This window comes from Coregonus clupeaformis, chromosome 27 (genome assembly GCF_020615455.1).
Source record: "Coregonus clupeaformis isolate EN_2021a chromosome 27, ASM2061545v1, whole genome shotgun sequence".
NCBI classification, from domain to species: Eukaryota; Metazoa; Chordata; class Actinopteri; order Salmoniformes; family Salmonidae; genus Coregonus; species Coregonus clupeaformis.
Window position 1 is genome coordinate 20168023 of NC_059218.1, and position 20778 is coordinate 20188800.

Here is a 20778-nt window from a genome sequence, read left to right on the forward strand (position 1 = left end):
ACTTTAGTTTATCTACTGAAACCCATATTGTGTATTGCTGGCAAACATACTACTGTGTTACAGTGGGGGGAAATCTAATTATTTTTCTCTTTGCTAACTTAGCTAGCTATGTAGCAAGCTAACTAGCTAAGTTAGCTAGCTAAACAACAACAAAATAGAAGCGGTTTTACAATCAGAGATCTTTTGTATCTCAATAGATATGTCGTAGATATGGCTCGCTACTAAACAGCAAGCTACATCGTTACAACCACCCACCTAAAGCTAGGTTTACCAGCAAAGGTTAGCACATGACTTGAGTTGGCTAGCTAGTTAGACTGGTGCCTGCTAACTTGTTATGTGCCACGCCTCACATTTGTAACCTGATAGCAAACGTGTAACATCAGCAACTGGAAATAATTTTACTAGCTAGCTATGTAACATAATTGACAAGGGTTGACATTGGTTATGATTATGACCTTGGATGCATTTCAATCTTACAGAATTATAGGCATGACGCAAGATAGGATTCCCAACAGATGTAAATATCAAGTAATGCATTTACAGCCAGCTAGCTAGCTAAGTTTACTAGCAAATAGTGAGGAGAAACAATAATACAACAATTTACTGTTGTAAATCTTTAAAACTGAAGCTGGTTTTACTATAGAAATGTTTGCCTAAGCATGCCTGATAGACATGGCTGTAGGTAGATACTGTCTGCCTATCTACCTAGGCTAATTTGTACTGTCTGGTCACTGTGCAATGGTTGAGGGTTATGCCATATTTCTTTCTATTAGGCTAGATATTGATGTAACTGTACTCTCTCTGCCTGTGCACATGTATGCATGTTCAACTAGTCTACCCTAATGTTGATGTTATGCTGGCACGGTTCAACTGTTGTTCAAACTGTACAAACTGTATCCCGTGAACTGTATCCCTCTCGAGCGATTAGACATTATGCTGGATTTCAAGAAGATGAGGAGCTGAATGGCAGTTTGATCATGACAACACTCCTTTGCAGGGGAATTTTGTAGACATGTCTTTGTATTGTGTTTTGAGAATCTGCAGAGAGAATAATGAGGTGGTTGTGTCATTACTGTTGTAGTCTTGATTTTATACCTTTCAGTGTCCCTTGCTGGTTTCTGTCCCACAATATTGTTGTGCTCCATAACCACAAGGTGTGTCCGCTCCCTCATGCTTGTGTACCCAAAATGCCAGCAGGGCACTGTGGAATGACTCCTGAGTTTTACAAAAAGAAAAGGTAAAAAGAGAAGACGGGTAGACTAAATTGATTACATGGTCTGGGAGGTACTCTGTGTTACTCAGGTTACCTCTAACCACCTGTAATCTCAAACACAAACACAAGCCATACAAACACTACCCAATTCATGTTTATACCATGGTTACTGTAAATTGAGCTATCTTAGCCGTCAGCTTGTAAATATTTTGGCCAACTTACCTTCACCTTGTGCAGAGCGAGGGGATGGAAGCGCATGTTGGTGGAATCAGATTCTGTACCACCTACAAAAAAATACACAACAAGACATAATTTAACCACCCCACTAATTGTATTGATCTCTATTATACTGGCTAGCTAAGCATACCTAACATGCACATTTCAATATTGTCAGCTTGCTGTTAGCTAACTAGCATCACTAAATTGGCAGCAAGATTGCCAGCCAGCTGAGACTGGCTGAGAGCCAACTAACCAACCATAGACGATTTATACACATTCATCCTTGCTACCAACACACAAATAGAGAGTGAGTTAGCTATATCAATATTTTATTTTTAGTAACAGAGTATTTTCCAGACAAGGGTGAAATAGATGGCTACCAAATTGAGATACTCTTTATTTGGTAACATTAGCTAGCTTACGTTAGCTAATGTCAGTAGAAGATAGAATGAACAAACCTGTTTACTCTGCTGAAGGTAGCTACCAGACTAGCAGTGACTATCATGACATAGGCGAAATTGATTGACAGTATGTATACCAAAATATAGCTATATGATTTAGCTGATGGCTTTGAAGCCTAAGAAAGTATGTACCCCCCGGCTTGGAGGGAAGCAAAAGTCATTCCGCTACCTAAGAATAGTAAAGCCCCCTTTACTGGCTCAAATAGCTGACCAACCAGCCTGTTACAAACCCTTACTAAACTTTTGGAAAAAAATGTGTTTGACCAGATACAATGCTATTTTACAGTAAACAATTTGACAACAAACTTTCAGCATTTTTATAGGGAAGGACATTCAACAAGCACAGCACTTACACAAATGACTGAAGATTGGCTGAGAGAAATGTATGATAAAAATATTTTGGGGGCTGTTTTGTTAGACTTCAGTGCAGCTTTTGACATTATCGATGATAATGAGTAAAGCCAGTGTGTCTATGTATGCGGATGACTCAACACTATACATGTCAGCTACTACATCGACTGAAATGACTGCAACACTTAACAAAGAGCTGCAGTTAGTTTCAGAGTGAGTGGCAAGGAATAAGTTAGTCCTAAATATTTCTGAAACTAAAGCATTGTATTTGGGACAAATCATTCACTAAACCCTAAACCTCAACTAAATATTGTAATAAATAATGTGGAAATTGTGCAAGTTGAGGTGACTAAACTGCTTGGAGTAACACTGGATTGTAAACTGTCATGGTCAAAACATATTGATACAACAGTAGCTAAGATGGGGAAAAGTCTGTCCATAAAAAAACGCTGCTCTACCTTCTTAACAGCACTATCAACAAGGCAGGTCCTACAGGCTCTAGTTTTGTCGCACCTGGACTACTGTTCAGTCGTGTGGTCAGGTGCCACAAAAAGGGACTTAGGAAAATTGCAATTGGCTCAGAACAGGACAGCACAGCTGGCCCTTGGATGTACACAGAGAACTAATATTAATAATATGCATGTCAATCTTTCCTGGCTCAAAGTGGAGGAGAGATTGACTTTATCACTATTTGTGTTTGAACTACTGGCACACAGCTCGGACACCCATGCATACCCCACAAGACATGCCACAAGAGGTCTCTTCACAGTCCCCAAGTCCAGAACAGACTATGGGAGGCGCACAGTACTACATAGAGCCATGACTACATGGAACTCTATTCCACATCAAGTAACTGATGCAAGCAGTAAAATTAGATTTAAAAAACAGATACAAATACACCTTATGGAACAGCGGGGACTGTGAAGCAACACAAACATAGGCACGGACACATGCATACACACACACGTACACATGGATTTTGTACTGTAGATATGTGGTAGTGGTGGAGTAGGGGCCTGAGGGCACACAGTCTGTTGTGAAATCTTTGAATGTATTGTAATGTTTTTACAATTGTATAAACTGCCTTAATTTTGCTGGACCCCAGTAAGAGTAGTTGCTGCCTTGGCAGCAGCTAATGGGGAACAAATACAAATACAAATACAGGACTGTAACGTTAGATAGCTAGCGAACTTACCCAGTTAGGCTAGCAAGATAGCTAACATTAGGTTACCTCTAATTGAGAATCTTCCGTTTTGTTTCGAATAAAAAAAAGATCTATGGTATTGCATCACTTCTTAGCTGTTGTCGAAATAGATTCCCTATCAGTTCCAGCCTGAAAATCCCTTTGATAATATTTGGTCACCACATCATTCTATAGCCGCAAGACACTGGCAGAATCGGTGTTAATCTCTGGTAGGTAGAATGGTGAACGATAACATATTTTTTCGCTTGTTTATAATTAGCACAACCAGGCACAGAACACCACATAGGTATGATGACAAACAGAGCCGGACTTAGCATTTTCTACTGTTTGTTGGTCGTTCTAAATAAACAACGCCATTATTCAAGTTTGTGGGCGGTATCAGCATTCGCTATGAATGCCGGACTTAGTGATTCTCTATGACCAGATGAATACACAGGGAGTTGTAACTTCCTGATTCTACCAGGGAAATGAAAATGTGCTAGTTCTAGCTTGTGGTTTGGAAAGTTGTGATGTTGATGATAAAAACATCATGTTGTTAATATAGTAATGACTATATGCCATGGCTGAAATGTCCCTTTAATCCTACTGTAGGTAGGAGTAGGACTCATTGCGGCCAGCACTAGCAGGTCAATCGAATTACTAACATGAACGAGTCACTCTGAAAAAAGATTCATCATGAGTCTCGAGTCATTAAAAAGAGTAGTTCAAAAAAAGCGAATCGTTTGTGAACTGCACATCACTAGTGCAAGGGAGTGGGACAGAGGGGTTGAGTGAGGGAGGGGGAGAGAGGGGGAGGGGAGGGGGGGGGGAGTGAGGGAGGGGGGAGGGGTGAGAGAGGGGGGGTGAGTGTAGCAGTACAGGGGCACATCCAAACCCCTGATGTGTCATTCAGGAGAGTTTTTGCATTATAGCAGAGGAGGACCTTTGAGTGTGTGTGACTGTGTGTGTGTGTGCGATCGGGACAGAGGGACAGATAGCGAGAGGGGCACAAACAGAAGAAAAAGAGGGCACATCTAATAAGGAAGAATGAGTGAGGTGAGATAGACTGTGTGAGAGTGCGAGACAAAATACTGATGGTGGGGGACTTCTGGTTGCTGAGGTTTGACACACTCACCTGAGTGATGACATATTATCAAACCTTCCAGTGACTCACCCTTACAACTATCAAGTCACCTTAGTCACCACCATAGACATATATTTATAATGATACACTATATTTTACAGATATATTTTAGATTTGTGATGATATAAGAATATGAATGAGAGACAGAGCAACAGAGAGAGAAAGAGTGAGTTAATTTAGTCATTGGTTAGGCTGGTCCTTCTCATGGCAGGTCTGCACTGAGTTCAGCCTGTCCTTATTGTTTCTAGTGATGCGCTAGTGATCTGTCATCTAAGCACATCAGTCTTTGTTGTGAGGCGCAAATTGCACCAGGGAAGTCACAGCAAAGTGTCAGTGTGTTGACATTTTTACGCACCATTAAAACTAGAATCACCTTAACACAACAAAGGCAACAAAGGACATTTGGCTGATTTGTGCTATTATAGGCCTAGATCCTTTGTACCAACAATAACCATCAAGTGTAAGTCAGGTTTCTCTTGATGTCTATTTACAAACAAGTGCTTTTTTGACCCCATTCAGACGATAGAGGTTTTCCGTCATTTAATTTGTTGTATATTTACTCTGCATCCCAAATGGCAACCTAACCAATAGTGCACTACTTTTGACCGGGCCCATAGACAGGGGTTAAAGCCCCCCACAAAAATCTCATGACTGAAACTGTAAGTGGATCTCAGATCGATTTTCTGGGGCCAAGTTTACCTCCCCTTTCATGTAAGAAAGTCATGACCATCATGCTTTTACAGAAAGAGGATAATTTTGTATATGTATTAAACTGTGAGTTTGACAAATTCCAGTCCCCTTGCTTAGGGTGTCCGAGGTCCTCCCCAGGAGAATGTTTATGTAGAAGGACTGAGAAGCTCAGTTCTGGTGACTTTTTAAAAGGACATTCTACTCTAAGATTTAGGAAAATAAAATGATGCTGACACTATCTAAAATATAATTTCCACCTCCAGAAATTATTTTAACATATTGGACCATGCATATAGCCTATGAAAGGTCTATATTATCAGATGTGCTATTAACAATAAGGGTAATTACTGATGAAGCATAGTCCATCTGCATTTACCCCATTGGACACAACATCCTGATTGTTATTATTAATTATTTGTATTATTATTATTAGATGTTTTGTTTGTTTCCATTGCCCTTTTAAGACGACATTGGCCATTTAAGAGCTCTGTTGAGCAGCTGCGCATAAACCAAGCTTGAAACTCTGGTTGTAAAACTGCATTTTTAAAACATGCCATACGAACAATTGAAGGAGTAGAGAAATAAAAATAATAGCAATGTATATTTTTTTAACAAAGGCCAAAACTGCTTTCAAAATAAATTTGCCAAAACTGCTTTCAAAAGTATTTTCTCGCGATTGCATTAACAATTGTTGTGCATTGACTGCTTGTCAGAACACATAAAACACACAACAACAAGCTGACTAGGTAAATAGGTAAACTGTTCTACTATGGTGTTGTCTGATTTTGTTTTAATAACAACATTACATGGCAAAAATAGTAGCACTGGAAACTTCCATCCTGAGTGATAAAGTAGAGGCTTTGAATTACTTCGGCAGCAGCTACAGTATGTGTCACGGTTTCGGCCGAGGCTGCCTCTCTTCCTTGTTCGGGCAGGCTTCGGCGTTCGTTGTCTCCGGAATACTAGCTGCCACCGTTGTATGTTTCATGTTCGTTTGCTTTTGTCTGTTTGTTTTTGACACCTGTTCTCGTTTAGCGTAATTAGTGTCCTATAAGTTTCTCGTTGTGTTTGTCTAGAGTTGTGTGTGATTGATTTATGTCTGTCGTGTGTAGTGCTTGTGTACTGCTATTTCGCTCGGTTGAGCTTCACTCCACTGCGTTGGAGTATTTACGCACTTGTTTAGTGCGCCTTTATTTTTGTCGCCTTCGTGCGTAGTTTCGCCTTCGGGCAAGTGTGTTCGTAATTTCCCTGTTGGAAAGTTTACTAAAGTCTGTTGGACTATACTTCGGTGTCCTGCGCTTGATTCCACCACTACACCCACCTACAGCACTCTTGACAGAATCACACACCTTCAAGAATGGAATCAGCAGGAGCCGCAGCAGCCCAGGCGACGCTGGAGGACAAGGTCCGGGAACAAAGTGACCAGATCCTGCAGATGGGGACCGCACTGCAGGAGGTGATCACCACCATCCGAGGCTGGGGGGCTCCTCCACCGCCATCCTCCCCGCCAGCACCATCGGCCAGTCAGCCCATTCCTGCTCCGGAACCCCGAGGAGTTCGACTCTCGCTCCCGAGGGCCTACGATGGGACCGCGGCCGGGTGTCAGGGATTCCTTCTCCAGGTGGAGCTGTACCTGGCCACCGTGCACCCGGCGCCCTCGGGACATGAGAGCGTGTCCGCCCTGATCTCCTGCCTTTCCGGGAAGGCGTTGGAATGGGCCAACGCGGAGTGGAGGAGGATCGACGCGGACACCATCACTTACGACGAGTTCTCCCGCCGCTTCAGGGCGGTGTTTGACCATCCCCCGGAGGGGAAAGCGGCGGGGGAGCGTCTGGTCTTCCTCCGGCAGGGGAGGAGGAGTGCCCAGGAGTTCGCCCTCGAATTCCGTACTCTAGCGGCAGATGCAGGGTGGAATGAGCGGGCTCACATCGATCACTACAGATGTGGCCTTCGCGAGGACGTCCGTCGGGAGCTGGCCTGTAGGGACACCAGCCTCTCGTTCGACCAGTTGGTCGACATGACCATCAGGCTGGATAACCTGCTAGCTACCCGCGGACGTTCCGAGGGGGGTCCGTCCATTTCACCCTCCAGCGCCTCCGAGCCGTGCCCCATGGAGCTCGGGGGCGCTGGCGCTAGAGAGAGGAGGGGTCGGCTCACGAGGGGGTCCATCTCCTGCACCAACTGTGGTCGGGGAGGACACACCGCGGCTAGGTGCTGGGGATGGCCTCCTAGGGGAGAGGACGACAGGTCCCGCACTGGGGATTCCTTCCAGGTGAGTAGGCGCCCCACTCACCCAGAGCTCTCTGTTGCACATTTCTGTATACCTGTGCGTTTTCCACAGGTAGCACCTCATTCCCAGCATAAGGCGCTGGTAGATTCAGGCGCGGCTGGGAATTTTGTTGATAAGAAGTTTTGTTTAGCCTTAGGGATTCCCCTTCTTCCTGTTGATGTCCCTTTCCCCGTTCATGCCCTAGATAGCCGTCCGTTGGGTGCGGGCTTAATCAGGGAGGTCACTGCGCCACTTAGGATGTGTGCGCAGGGGGGTCATCAGGAGATGATTCAGCTATTTCTGATTGACTCGCCTGCGTATCCGGTGGTGCTGGGCATGCCCTGGTTGAGTACCCATAACCCATCTATTTCGTGGCAGGAGAGGGCTCTGATGGAGTGGTCTGCCCAGTGTGTGGGTAGATGTTTGGGCGTTTCCGTAGGGGCTACCTCGGTGGAGAGTCCAAACCAGGTGCCCGCATTGCACGTTCCCCCTGAATATGGGGATTTGGCTATTGCGTTTAGTAAGTCGAGGGCGACGCGGTTGCCGCCCCATAGGCAGGGAGATTGTGCGATAGACCTCCAGGCAGGAGCTGCGCTCCCACGGAGCCATGTGTATCCTCTGTCTCAGGAGGAGAAGAAAGCTATGGAGATTTACATAGACGAATCTCTGAGACAAGGATACATACGGCCTTCCACTTCCCCTGCGTCCTCGAGTTTCTTTTTTGTGAAGAAAAAGGATGGTGGTTTACGCCCGTGCATCGATTACCGTGGTCTCAATCAGATCACGGTGAAGTATAGTTATCCACTCCCGCTGATTGCGACCATGACTGAGTCTTTGCATGGGGCGCGTTTCTTCACTAAATTAGATCTCAGGAGCGCGTACAACTTGGTGCGCATCAGGGAGGGCGATGAATGGAAGACAGCTTTTAGTACCACCTCGGGCCATTACGAGTATCTTGTCATGCCATACGGGTTGATGAACGCTCCGTCAGTTTTCCAATCATTCGTGGATGAGATCTTCAGGGACATGCAGGGGCAGGGGGTGGTTGTGTACATAGATGACATTCTCGTGTACTCGCCTACCCGTGTCGAGCATGTGGCCCTGGTGCGCAGAGTGTTGCGGAGGCTGGTGGAGCACGACCTGTATGTTAAGGCAGAGAAGTGTCTGTTTTTCCAGGAGTCGGTCTCCTTTTTGGGGTATCAGTTGTCTGCGTCAGGGGTGAAGATGGAGGTAGACCGGGTGTCAGCCGTGCGTAATTGGCAAACACCAACCACTGTGAAGGAGGTGCAGCAGTTTTGGGGGTTTGCGAATTACTACCGGAGGTTTATCCGGGGTTTTGGACAGGTGGCAGCTCCCATCACGTCTCTTTTGAAGAGGGGTCCGGTGCGTCTGCAGTGGTCTGCCGAGGCGGACAGGGCGTTTGGGAGGCTGAAGGACCTGTTTACCTCGGCCCCGGTGCTGGCGCATCCGGATCCCTCTTTGCCATTTCAGGTAGAGGTGGACGCGTCTGAGGCCGGTATAGGAGCCGTGCTTTCACAACGGTCAGGCGCGCCACCTAAACTCCGCCCCTGTGCTTTTTATTCTAAGAAGCTCAGTCCGGCGGAGCGAAACTATGACGTAGGGGACAGGGAGCTGTTAGCCGTGGTACAGGCCCTAAAGGTGTGGAGGCACTGGCTTGAGGGGGCTCAACACCCTTTCCTCATTTTGACGGACCACCGTAACCTGGAGTACATCCGGGCAGCGAGGAGGCTGAACCCTCGTCAGGCAAGATGGAGCATGTTTTTGACCCGGTTTACATTTAAGATCACGTACATCCCTGGGTCACAGAACGGTAAGGCAGATGCGCTGTCTCGGCGGTATGACACGGAGGAGAGGTCCGTGGAGCCCACTCCCATACTGCCGGAGTCGTGTCTGGTGGCACCGGTAGTGTGGGAGGTCGATGCGGAGCTCGAGCGGGCGTTACGCACCGACCCTAGTCCACCGCAATGCCCGGAGGGTCGGAAGTACGTTCCGCTCGAGGTTCGGGATCGATTGATCTATTGGGCTCACACGTCACCCTCCTCTGGACACCCTGGTATCGGCCGGACAGTGCACTGTCTTAGTGCCAAGTACTGGTGGCCCACGTTGGCAAGGGATGTGAGGGTTTATGTTTCCTCCTGCTCGGTGTGCGCCCAGTGTAAGGCGCCTAGACATCTGCCTAGGGGTAAGTTACTACCCCTGCCCGTTCCACAACGACCATGGTCTCACCTCTCGGTGGATTTCCTTACTGACCTTCCTCCTTCACAGGGGAATACCACTATACTGGTCGTTGTGGACCGGTTTTCTAAGGCCTGTCGTTTGCTCCCCATGCCGGGCCTTCCTACCGCCCTGCAAACTGCCGAGGCACTATTCACCCATGTGTTCCGGCACTACGGGGTACCCGAGGATATTGTGTCTGATCGAGGTCCCCAATTTACCTCCAGGGTCTGGAGAGCCTTTATGGAGCGGTTGGGGGTCTCGGTGAGCCTCACCTCGGGTTACCACCCGGAGAGTAATGGGCAGGTGGAACGCGTGAACCAGGATGTGGGTAGGTTTCTTAGAACATACTGACAGGACCGGCCGGAGGAGTGGGCAAGGTACGTTCCCTGGGCCGAGATGGCCCAGAATTCCCTACGCCATTCCTCCACTAACCTAACCCCTTTCCAATGTGTGTTAGGTTACCAGCCGGTTCTGGCACCTTGGCAGCAGAGCCAGATCGAGGCTCCTGCGGTGGATGAGTGGGCGCGGCGCTCGGAGGAGACATGGAACGCTGCACACGTCCACCTGCAGCGGGCCCTCCGACGTCATAAGGCGAGCGCCGATCTCCACCGCAGTGAGGGACCGGTGTACGCACCTGGTGATCGAGTCTGGCTCTCTACCAGAAACCTGCCCCTCCGCCTGCCCTGTCGGAAACTGGGTCGGCGGTTTGTAGGGCCATTTAAAGTCCTGAGAAGGTTGAACGAGGTGTGTTACAAATTACAACTACCTGTTGAATATAAAAGTATTAACCCCTCGTTCCATGTGTCCCTTCTCAGGCCGGTGGTAGCTGGCCCACTCCAAGAAAGTGAGATCAGGGAGACTCCTCCGCCCCCATTGGACATCGAGGGGCACCGGCGTACTCCGTGAGGTCCATCTTGGATTCGAGACGTCGGATGGGGGTCTCCAATATCTAGTGGAGTGGGAGGGGTACGGTCCGGAGGAACGGTGCTGGGTGCCGAGGAGAGACATTTTGGACCCGTCTCTCCTGACGGAATTCCATCGTGGGCACCCGACGCACCCTGCTCCGCGTCCTCCGGGTCGTCCCCGAGGCCGGAGTCGGCGCACGTCTGGAGCCGCGCGTCAAGGGGGGGGTACTGTCACGGTTTCGGCCGAGGCTGCCTCTCTTCCTTGTTCGGGCAGGCTTCGGCGTTCGTTGTCTCCGGAATACTAGCTGCCACCGTTGTATGTTTCATGTTCGTTTGCTTTTGTCTGTTTGTTTTTGACACCTGTTCTCGTTTAGCGTAATTAGTGTCCTATAAGTTTCTCGTTGTGTTTGTCTAGAGTTGTGTGTGATTGATTTATGTCTGTCGTGTGTAGTGCTTGTGTACTGCTATTTCGCTCGGTTGAGCTTCACTCCACTGCGTTGGAGTATTTACGCACTTGTTTAGTGCGCCTTTATTTTTGTCGCCTTCGTGCGTAGTTTCGCCTTCGGGCAAGTGTGTTCGTAATTTCCTTGTTGGAAAGTTTACTAAAGTCTGTTGGACTATACTTCGGTGTCCTGCGCTTGATTCCACCACTACACCCACCTACAGCACTCTTGACAGTATGCTACACACGGCTGTTGGGCGCTGCTGTGGTGCGCATTATAGACTATTTAATTCCATCTCATCTGAACACCGGAGTGTCATCAACAATCATGCATGTCAGTTCGGCGTAACAGAGAAAATATATTATTTGAGAATACATTTATTTGTGAATATATTTCATACAACAGACATGCTTCTGTCTGTATTAGGCTATATCATCTTCAAACACAATCACGAGAAGACTCTCCTTTTTTCAGGCAATGCTACCTCAAATGTGTCATGAGCCCTCTCACTCCACCGGGTTACCACCTTAATGTGTTTCCACTATCTTCCACTCTGCTCATCTCTCTCTCTCTACTCAGCCTAACGAGCTCCACCTGTCCCTGCTCTGCTCGGCTCTAATTACTCTGCCAGCTGCGCTGCATTACCCACTAACCTCTCCCAGTATTTAAAGTCCCGTCTCTCAGCTCTCCTTTGTCAGATCGTCTGCAAAGCTCACACCCGGAACCTGTGTGCTCACGCTTCTGGCTCACCCTGGTTTTGTGACCCCGGACCTGCCTGATTCTTGGATACTCTTCTGCCCCAGGAAAACCAGACCTGCTTTCTGCCATTACGACTCCTGACTACTCTTCGACCCCCGGTAACTCTGACCAGCCTTCTGCCTTGCTACAACGTATTTGGATTTCCCTTGAACTGTACTTCTGCCTTGTTTCATCCGCCCCGTTGTGTCTGTGTTTCCTCCCCCCCCAGGACTTCTGGACCACCAACCACCGGCGTCATCGGACGCACCGCTGCCACTGGGGGGGGGCACAGACCCAGCACCTTGGACGGGATAACCCCTGGAGCCTTCACTCACTCCCTACTTCCCTTCTCCCTTAAGTTTTTATAAACTTTCTGGTGTGACGCAATTGTGGTCCTCTTGTCGTCTGTCTGAACCGTGACAGTACGATCTGACCATCATGGACTCAGCGCACACTTCCCCCGACATGGAAACCGAAGAACCTGAGCAACCCACCGCCATGCTACGCCTGGAACACACTGAGAGAGAGCTAGGCCGCATGAGCGGCGACATCACCTCTCTGCTTCAGGTCGGCCACCAACAGCATCAGCAGTTCCAGCAGCACCAGCAGCAGTCCCAGCAGCAGCAACAACAACTCGCCAGGATCATTCAACTCCTCACCAACCTTACCCCAGCCAGTCTGCCCACCAGCCCTGCCTCCGAGTCACCTGCCCCGGTCATTTCAGCCGCTGCCCCGGAACCCAAGATTGGAAACCCCGAGCGGTTCAACGGCGATTCTACCCAGGTCCGGCCATTCCTGACTAGCTGCCGACTTCAGTTCTCCTTGCAGCCAAGGACCTTCGCCACGGAGGGGGCTAGGGTCGGGTATGCCATCACTCACCTGACGGGCCGAGCTCGACTCTGGGGAACAGCAGAGTTCGAACGTCAAACCCCCGCATGTGCAACCTTCGACCTGTTTGCTGAGGAGATGCTGAAGGTGTTTGACCTGGATTCACCAACCGCAGAGGCGTCTCGTGAACTGTTCAGTATTCGACAAGGCAGACGTACAGTCGCAGACCATTCCATCGACTTCCGAACCCTGGCAAGACGAAGTTCTTGGAACACACCATCGTTGGTGGACGCGTTCTTCCATAGCTTGGCTGACTATATCAAGGACGAGTTGGTCTCCCATGAACTGCCTTCCACTCTTGATGAAGCCATCGCACTGACTGTCCGGATCGACAGAAGGATACAGACCCGTCGTCGTGAGAGGGGGCGCCAAGGTCCACCAACTACCGGCATTCGGAGAGATCCGACTGGGCTCCTGTCAGCTACTGCCACTCACCCAAGTCAGCTTGATCAGTCGGAGCCTATGGAGATTGGGCGAGCCTCTCTCACTCCTGCAGAGCGCCAGCGCCGCTTCACCTCAAACCTCTGCCTCTATTGTGGAGGTGATGGACATCGTGTGGTAACCTGCCCTTTAAAAGCCGAAGCTCACCGGGCATAGGGGGAGTCCGGTTGAGCTCAATGACCATCCAGTCCTCCGACCGCAAACCCTTGCTGCAAGTTCACCTCCGCCTCTCTGACTCTACTCACACCCTGGCTGCTCTGGTGGATTCTGGCGCCGAAGCCAACATAATGGACATCAAGCTGGCACGCCAACTGGGACTGGAGAACCTCCGTTTGACACCTCCTATTCCTGCCCGGGCACTGGACGGACACTTACTCGGATCGGTCACTCATGTCACGGCCCCGGTCTTGATGGGTCTGTCCGGAAACCATCAAGAAACTATCCAGTTTCACCTGCTCCCCTCTCCAGGCCAACCCCTCATCCTGGGTTACCCATGGCTCCGCCCGGCACAACCCTCAGCTCGACTGGGTGACCGGGGTGATCAGGGAGTGGGGAGAGGACTGCCACCGAACCTGCCTGCTTGCTGCCGCACTACCCCCTCGGCCAGTACCTACTAACTCCGCCCCTGACCTCTCCCATGTCCCAGAATGCTACCATGGTCTCAGAGAAGTGTTTAACAAAGCAAGAGCCACATCTCTGCCTCCTCACCGACCGTACGACTGTGCCATCGACCTCCTCCCTGGAACAGCTCCTCCAAGGGGCCGTCTTTATTCGTTGTCTGCTCCTGAAAGAAGGTCCATGGAGGACTACATCAATGACTCTCTGTCCACAGGATTGATCCGTTCATCTTCATCTCCGGCTGGTGCTGGCTTCTTCTTTGTGGGGAAGAGGGACGGATCTCTTCGCCCCTGCATCGACTACAGGGGACTCAACGACATCACAGTGAAAAACCGTTACCCTCTCCCTCTGCTCACCTCTGCTTTTGAGTTGCTCCAGGGAGCCACTGTTTTTACCAAGTTGGATCTCAGAAACGCTTACCACCTAGTGCGGATCCGGGAGGGAGATGAATGGAAGACCGCATTCAATACACCAACAGGCCACTACGAGTATCTGGTTATGCCTTTTGGCCTCACCAATGCTCCTGCTGTGTTCCAGGCTCTAGTGAATGATGTACTGCGGGACATGTTAAACAAGTTTGTCTTCGTTTACCTGGATGACATCTTAATCTACTCCAGAAACCTGTCTGAACACACCCGCCATGTCCAGCAAGTCCTTCATCGTCTTCTGGAGAATTCCCTCTACGCCAAGGCAGAGAAGTGTGAGTTTCACGTCAAGACAGTGGCCTTCCTGGGGTACATAGTGGCAGAGGGAAGTATCCAAATGGATCCTGCCAAAGTATCAGCAGTCACGTCATGGCCAGTTCCGGAGAACAGAAAGAAGCTGCAACAGTTTCTGGGGTTTGCTAACTTCTATAGAAAGTTTATCCGGAACTACAGTACCGTTGCTGCCCCTCTCACTGCTCTAACCAGCACCAAGCAACCCTTCACCTGGACCCCAGCAGCCGACAAGGCCTTCAGTACCCTCAAGGTAAGGTTCACCTCCGCTCCCATCCTCCAGATGCCTGACGTGGACCGGCAATTCATTGTGGAGGTGGACGCCTCGGATGTGGGAGTTGGTGCTGTGATTTCTCAGTGGGCTGCGGAGGATAGGAAGCTCCATCCCTGTGCCTTTTTCTCACGTCGGTTGTCCCCCTCTGAGTGCAATTACGACATAGGGAACCGAGAGCTGCTGGCTGTGAAGCTTGCCTTGGAGGAGTGGCGTCACTGGCTGGAGGGGTCCACCATTCCATTTCTCGTTTGGACCGATCATAAGAACTTGGAGTACATCCGCACGGCCAAACGGTTGAACTCCAGGCAGTCCCGCTGGGCCCTGTTCTTCACCAGGTTTAATTTCACTCTGTCATACCGGCCTGGATCACGCAACACCAAGCCAGACGCCCTCTCCCGTCAATTCCAGAAGGATGACAACCCCTCCAAGGATCCTGTGTCGATTCTGCCAAGTCCCTGCATCGTAGCAGCTCTGACCTGGGCTGTTGAGGAACAGGTGCTGGAAGCTCTCCGTAACCAGCCCGGTCCCAGCACTTGCCCAGCTGACCGCCTTTTTGTCCCCCGAAAACCTAAGGTCCCAGGTCGTTCAGTGGGGACATGACTCCCGCCTAGCTTGTCACCCTGGCTCCACCCGCACTTACAACCTGCTCGCCCAGAGGTTCTGGTGGCCCGCTCTGAGAAAGGATGTACGGGAATTCGTCCAAGCCTGCCCCATCTGCAACCAACACAAGTCGTCCTGCCAGCCCCCAGCCGGATTGCTGCAGCCCCTGCCTGTGCCCAGACGTCCCTGGTCTCACATCGCCCTTGACTTTGTCACGGGGCTGCCCCCTTCAAGGGGCAAGACCGTCATTCTCACCATAGTTGACCGATTCAGCAAGATGGCACACTTCATTCCCCTCCCCAAGCTCCCAACCGCCAAGGAGACCGCCCAGGTGGTCCTGGAACACGTCTTCCGGATCCACGGACTGCCAAAGGATGTAGTTTCTGACCGTGGTCCACAATTCTCCTCCGCTTTTTGGAAGGAGTTCTGTCACCTGCTGGGAGCCACAGTCAGTCTGACTTCCGGATTCCATCCCCAATCCAATGGGCAGTCAGAGCGGGCAAATCAGGAGCTCGAGAAGGCACTGCGTTGCATGACTTCACGCAACCCCCACTCCTGGTCGCAGCAATTGACATGGGTGGAGTACGCACACAATTCTCTGACCTGCTCTGCCATCGGTATGTCCCCTTTCCAATGTGTTTATGGATACCAGCCTCCTCTATTTGCCAGTCAGGAAGGGGAGGTTACTTGCCCATCTGCACTTGCGTTTGCCCGTCGATGTCGCCGCACCTGGTCACAGGCCCGAGCCACACTTCTCAGATCCGTTGCCAGCTACACTACCGGGGCCAACCGTCGGAGAATCCCTGCTCCCACCTACCATGTTGGTCAAAGGGTGTGGTTGTCGTCAAGGAACCTGCCACTCAGGGTGGAGTCGCAGAAGTTGGCACCTCGGTTCATTGGCCCATTCCCTATCATAAGAGTGATTAGCCCAACTGCTGTCCGGCTCCAACTGCCTAATTCCATGAGGGTGCACCCCACTTTCCATGTGTCTAAGATTAAGCCCGTTCATGAGAGTCCGCTGGTCCCTGCTGCGCCTTGTCCTCCTCCTCCACGGCTCGTCGATGGTGGTCTGGTTTACACCGTCCGCCGCCTGCTTCGGTCCAGACGGAGGGGTAGGGGTCTCCAGTACCTCATTGACTGGGAGGGCTATGGACCTGAGGAAAGGACCTGGGTGCCAGCTAGTCGGATTGTGGATAGGACTCTCATCACCGCCTTCCACCAACGGCATCCTGATCAACCTGCAATCCGTAGGGGCCGCCCCAGAGGGATCCCTAACCGTCCTGCCCGCTCGGCTTCCTGTCCTGTGCCTGATCCTGTCTCGGGACCTGTCCCATCTCCCGACCACGGCCCTCCGGCTTCCTCCGAGGATGAGGGCGTTCGCTCGGACCGTTCGGAGGAGTTCTAGCCCTCCTCCGGCTCCCCTCCTCCCGCCCGGCGTGGTGTTGCTCTTGGGACTTCTGGGGCCGTCCCTTGGGGGGGGGGTTCTGTCATGAGCCCTCTCACTCCACCGGGTTACCACCTTAATGTGTTTCCACTATCTTCCACTCTGCTCATCTCTCTCTCTCTACTCAGCCTAACGAGCTCCACCTGTCCCTGCTCTGCTCGGCTCTAATTACTCTGCCAGCTGCGCTGCATTACCCACTAACCTCTCCCAGTATTTAAAGTCCCGTCTCTCAGCTCTCCTTTGTCAGATCGTCTGCAAAGCTCACACCCGGAACCTGTGTGCTCACGCTTCTGGCTCACCCTGGTTTTGTGACCCCGGACCTGCCTGATTCTTGGATACTCTTCTGCCCCAGGAAAACCAGACCTGCTTTCTGCCATTACGACTCCTGACTACTCTTCGACCCCGGTAACTCTGACCAGCCTTCTGCCTTGCTACAACGTATTTGGATTTCCCTTGAACTGTACTTCTGCCTTGTTTCATCCGCCCCGTTGTGTCTGTGTTTCCTCCCCCCCCAGGACTTCTGGACCACCAACCACCGGCGTCATCGGACGCACCGCTGCCACTGGGGGGGGGCACAGACCCAGCACCTTGGACGGGATAACCCCTGGAGCCTTCACTCACTCCCTACTTCCCTTCTCCCTTAAGTTTTTATAAACTTTCTGGTGTGACGCAATTGTGGTCCTCTTGTCGTCTGTCTGAACCGTGACAAAATGCTTAACATTCAGCGTGTGTGTGGGAGTGTGTCCTACTTCTATCCACAAGACATTCACGATTAAACACTGCTATCAGGGAGGAATCACAGAGCTTCAGAGATGATGGCTTTGTTCCCTGAGCCTAGTCTTTACAATGTGCTCATGACACAGACAGCCCTTCAGAGGGAGGAGAGGAGGGTGTGCGGTGTCTAACGTTGTTTCTACTTTGTTGCGCTGGAGATTGGCAGAGAATGCAGAGCAAGGATAAGAAAGAGAGAGGTTGACCTGATGCAGGAGGGAGGAAAAGGCAAATACACACATAAACAAACACACACACACACACACACACTGGTCAATCCAAGTTCTACTTCTAACATGCTCTGAAACATTGCGTAATGTCTTCAATGCACTTTATTTTTGCACATACTGACTCAGGCAAGAATCCACACACAGGGACTCTTCAAACATCGATATCATCCTTGTCTTGAAATGTCCCAAATATTGTTAGTAATAAAACTACACCGCAGAAATATGATTATAACCATATTATTTGTCTACTCTGATGCCATGCCATTCAACCATGTCCAAGCATCCCAAATGATCTCTTAGAATTCACTAAAGTTTTTTTTTCTTTTTAAATGGGGGGGGTACTTATTATAACTGACCCGGGATCTCATGTCAACAACAGTCTGGAATCTCCTTGACCCCATATTACAGAGTCATTCAGAGGGGAAGAGACGATGGAAGGAATCAGTGCAATCCAATGACAGGGTGATTAATCAGAGAACAAGATGGTAAGGCTGGTGTCCTGTTTATTGCATGGATTAATTGGCAACAAACGTAGATGTGTGTACACCCCAAACGGCACCCTACTCCCAATATAGTGCACTACGTTTGACCAGGTGCTGGTCAAAAGTAGTGCACTATGTAGGGAATAGGGTGCCCTTTTGGATGCAAAGTAGACTGGTCATTCTAATTTATCTCTCCACTCTGCTCATAGCTTAAACACATAAACCTGCGCTACTCATTGGAATCTATTGATAATCACTACTGTTTTTTCCCTGTCTCACTCCCCATTAACTGCAAATGTTGATTTTAGCGTTCTTATTGCTTTCTACCCTGCAACGTTCTTGAATTGCCTCCTTTTTGCCTTTGTTTGCTTATCAGTCTGTCAATTTGCCTGCCTCTTGTACAGTTTAATGAGAAGTGTTGTACATAGCCATGCTATTTATACAGAAAGTGTGTTTAATTTTCCAGTAAAGATACCTGCACAATAACTGTCTGGCTGTCTGTGTCTTTTTATTGCTAAACCTTTGTGCTTAGGCAGTGCTGCGCGAGTTTATGACAATACAGCGAGCTAATGACATAGAAATACTAGAAATACTGGCATACACACTCACATTCTAGGCTACTAATGTTCAATATACTCAGACAATACACAAACAAGTGATGTTACAGGAATAGTGCATATTCATTAATACCCTATTAGGGTTGCGAAATTCCAGAAACTTTCCCAAAATGTTTAGGTTTTCCAGAAATCATGGTTGGAAAATTCCCAGAATCAGGGAATAAGCTAGCAGGAGATCAGGAATCGTCCAACCAGGATCTCTGGAAAACCTGGGAACTTTGGGAAAGTTACTGGAATTTTTGCAACCTTTACACTATGATTCATTCTCTATCTGTCTGCTTGTTACTCTGAGTGCTGATCTAGGATCAGTTTAGCCTTTTAGAGCACATGGACAGGGGAGACCTGGGCCAATATTCATAAAGCGTTTCAGTTGTAGTGCTGATATAGGATCAGTTAAGGTTTTGGCTTGACAGTCTTTGACCGGAGTTGGAATCCCGGTCGGAGCTGCCCCCGAATTCGCTACAACATCATTACATTTGACATTTTAGTCATTTAGCAGACGCTCTTATCCAGAGCGACTTACAGTTAGTGAGTGCATACATTTTCATACTGGCCCCACGTGGGAAACGAACCCACAACCCTGGCGTTGCAAGCGCCATGCTCTACCAACTGAGCTACAGGGGACATATGTGGGAATAATGGGTGTTTTCATTAATGTGGAAAATAATTGCTGATACATTTATCACACAATATGTAGAATCACGGACACCACAGATGCATGAAGGTTCTGCTGTAAGTCAGCTAAAAGCGCCATCTAGAGGAACAATAATTCATGGCATTAAAGTCGAGTTGAAATCTAAGAAAATGCTGCCCTTATGTGGATGAAAGTGATACTACATATGTTTTAGCTCTCCTTTATCAGTCGAGTCTTATTACATTCTGAGAATTATTCGGGAGGCTATAGAGTTGATCTCTGACACACTGGATGTGCACTTATTTTTTTCTGTCTACATTTTCGTATTAATTTACTGTCAATGTTTAATCAGTGTATTTTTTGGAAACGTCAGTCCGAGCCAAGTCCTTCCCCCAAGCGATGTAGCGAACCAATCGGTACTTCGCTTTTGGCGTTTTTTTGGTTTCTTAATAACTTTTCCGCCAGCAAAATCAGTGCCACGCTCCGAGAATGGAATAATTAGCTAACGATACTCTTTCACTTTTTCCTGCTGGATTGACGTTATTGTCCACGATCACAGGTATTATAAACCAGTTAATTTGCCTTAACCATGATGTAGCCATAATCACATTTTTCTGAGTTATGACTTTAAGTTTAGTGATGGGAATTCGAATACTGATTATGTAGATAAAAGACTTGGATCGCGCCAACACAACGGAGAGTGCGTTCAGTCTTTAGAAAGGGCTGAATAGATGCTAGCAAAGCTAGCTAGCTACCTAACTATTACCCACGTTTTTAATGTATACTCTTTGCTATATTATCTCCGATGACTGAATTGAAACTGAACCTAGCTATAGCTCCGTTTTTTTTGTTTACTCGGGTAAAGTGGGTGGCATTGAGTGAAGTCGTGGTTTGCAATGCATCGCTTGGTGACATTGGGATGGGTGTTTTTGTAGTTAGTAAGCGGTTCTCAAGGCAACCAAGGCCTGCTACTTTGAAGTCTGCCGATGCTGCAATCTCGATGTCTCTCTGAATTTCTGCTTCAACTGCCTTGGATGATATAAGCACAGGGTAAGTTTAGAATTTGTAGTGTTTTTGCTTGTCACAAATAATGAGCATTCTTGAACAAAGTCACAAAATGGATTCAATCATCGAGTACTAAAAGTACTTTGTGTGTGTGTGTGTGTATCTGTGTGTGTGTGTATGTGTTAGTACACTTAAATAATGACA

The 20778-nt window shown here is 48.9% G+C and overlaps 1 protein-coding gene across 6 annotated transcripts in view; it reads left to right on the plus strand.

Annotated features, from left to right (window-relative positions):
- The first annotated feature begins 19888 nt into the window (after positions 1-19888).
- The window catches only part of LOC121541599 (microtubule organization protein AKNA), a 44349-nt gene continuing 43459 nt past the window's right edge, over positions 19889-20778 (plus strand). The window contains exons 1-2 of one of the 6 annotated variants that reach the window (XM_045208067.1): positions 20000-20128; positions 20505-20619. The gene's annotated coding sequence lies outside the window, so the exon portion shown is untranslated. Of the gene's footprint in view, positions 20620-20778 lie in introns of all 6 variants that reach the window. The other 5 variants (XM_041850735.2, XM_045208069.1, XM_045208071.1 and 2 more) reach the window with 5 other exon arrangements.